General features: G+C 41.1%; 1 protein-coding gene across 1 annotated transcript in view; it reads left to right on the top strand.

Annotated features, from left to right (window-relative positions):
- The first annotated feature begins 1,895 nt into the window (after positions 1-1,895).
- nlrx1 (NLR family member X1) overlaps positions 1,896-2,403 on the top strand; it is a 49,559-nt gene continuing 49,051 nt past the window's right edge. Inside the window, exon 1 of the mRNA XM_015401762.1 lies at positions 1,896-2,033. The gene's annotated coding sequence lies outside the window, so the exon portion shown is untranslated. The remainder of the gene's footprint in view (positions 2,034-2,403) is intronic.

Genomic DNA, 2,403 nt, shown 5'->3' with positions numbered 1-2,403 from the left:
CAGGCTCAGTGTAATCTGCCATCTGCCGAGACCAACTGGGGTTCAAGGAGACAGAAGCAGAGATACAAAAAGCAGCTGTAAAAGGCGCCGCTGTCCAGGAAACACACAGCCAGGCAGACGAGCTCCAAGCCAGAGGACTATCAGTCCATATATTATCGTATTGAACTGACTCTATATATCGTTTATTGAGGTTTAAATCAGTATGGCTTTTTTTAAGGGTCCTAAGAAGAAACTTATTGTAAATAGGCAGTATAAAAGAATAAGACAAAAAAATTTCCCCTTCACTTTGATAGTCAATCTAAGTTTAAATCTAAATATGGTAGATATTTGCATTTTTTTGTCCTATGAGATAATAGATGATAATAATTGAAGTTTATTGATCTCACATTGGAAAAAATTTACCTCCACATTAAGCCATCCCCTTGGGGAGCAGTGGGCTGCCATTGTGAGGCACCCGGGGAGCAGTGAGGGGTTAAGGGTCTTTGCTCAGAGACCCAGAGTGGCAGTCTGTGGGATTGGGTTTCGAAATCACAACCTCAGGATTCCAAGCTCTATGCCCCAAGATATGTAGAAATGTAAAACAAACACATTTCAGAATTCATTGCACTAAAATTAAAGCTGTTGATGGTGTGAATCATGAAACATTATATTTCATATCTAAATAATATAACAGAGGAATTCATAAATCCATTGTGAGAATCACATCCTGGTACCATCCATCCATCTTCTAGCACGCTTATCCCAACCCGGGTGACAAGTGGTGCTGGTGCCTTTCTCCAGCTGTCAATGGGCGAGAGGTGGGGTACGCCCTGGACAGGTTGCCAGTCCACAGCAACACAGAGACAAACAATCATTCACACACACACTCATACCTAACGGGACTGTAAAGAAGCCAATTAACCTAACAGTCATGTTTTTGGAGTGTGGGAGGAAGCCGGAGTACCGAGAATCAAACCCAGAACCTTCTTGCTGCAAGGCACTGCGCCACTGAGCAGCCACATTCTGGTACTGTCATCAGGTAATGTACATAACATGAGGCAGCTGTGTTTAGAATAAGGAACAGCGCCAGACAGGGAGACTTTATCTTTTTATTTTTAATGTGTAGGGAGGATCAGAAACAGGAATTTCCTCTTATCTGGTGCTTGTGTGTGCTGCTGTCAATTGCTCCCTGAGACACTGTTATATACATATATATATAACTGAAGATGTGGTGGATGGAATGGACAGTTACAGACAGTAGTGTTTAATGAAAGGGCTTGTATGGGACCCCCCACACACACACACACAGACACACACACACACAAATAACCTGAACCTCCATGATATTTGAGTCAATGAGTCGATGCAATCAACTGGTTTTCCTCAGATAGAAAATCAATCTGACTGGATGATCTGGTGAACTGGAAAATTGCCTTGAGATGACATAATGTGAATTGGCGCTATAGAAATAAACTGAATAGAATTGAGCTATTGAAGCCTATATTCGCCACTTGAAAGCAAAATATGTCATAAATATGAGATTTAATTTTGACTTTCGAACTTATAACCATGAGCTTTAAAGTCATTGTTAAGATATACTTTGATTGTAGAAATTATGACTTTGTAGCTTATCTTTTTATTTTAAATCTCCTTATCATGATTTTAAATCTAATAATGATGACATTTGATGTACCATTAGGTGGCGGAAACGGGCTTCCTAAAAACGGACAAACAAACGAAATAACTTGTTATAATTATTTAATATTCAGCTATTAGATTCCTGCCTGATCGTTAACAGCCCGTTTCTTCAAACTGATTGATGGTTTTATTTGTATTTCAGTGATTGCTTGTGGAGAGCGTTCAGCGGTTATTTGGTTTGTACTGTTACTGTCAATAAAGATTTAAGATGAAAAAAAAACAGTTTAGCAGAGCAACGCTTCCTGTTTGCCTCAGACAGCAACAAAAGCTCCCAGAACAAGGTCGCTCCCCCTGCAGCCGGGACCGACCGGACCGACCGGACCGCTAACCCCGACCTGACGCACCGAGCCAAACCGGTAAGTTCTGGTTTTACTGCGGACCTCTGCTTGGCTGGTAAATGTGTGAACCCAGCGGACCTGCTGGTTACTGGCTCACCAGTAGGACCGTTATTAGAACATTCCTTCACAGGCCGAGTCTACAGGGGCGAATATAGGATCAGAGGATAGAGGGGCTGAGCAGCGGGCACCAGGAGCTGTCTGTCCAGGCAGGAGGCCTTCACGGCCGTCTCAAGGAATTTTGGGGCCCCAAGCAAAATTGACTTGATTACCCATATTAAAAAACTGAACTGTGCTCTGTGAATAATATTAACATTTTGAATATTTAAATGTATATATATATATATATATATATATATATATATATATATATGGCCCAAAAAAAAAAAAG

The sequence above is a fragment of the Cyprinodon variegatus genome, unplaced genomic scaffold, assembly GCF_000732505.1.
Source record: "Cyprinodon variegatus isolate N-32 unplaced genomic scaffold, C_variegatus-1.0 Scaffold1256, whole genome shotgun sequence".
Taxonomy (NCBI): domain Eukaryota; kingdom Metazoa; phylum Chordata; class Actinopteri; order Cyprinodontiformes; family Cyprinodontidae; genus Cyprinodon; species Cyprinodon variegatus.
The sequence above is the reverse complement of the archived record's forward strand: the minus strand, read 5'-3'. Positions and strand labels throughout refer to the sequence as shown.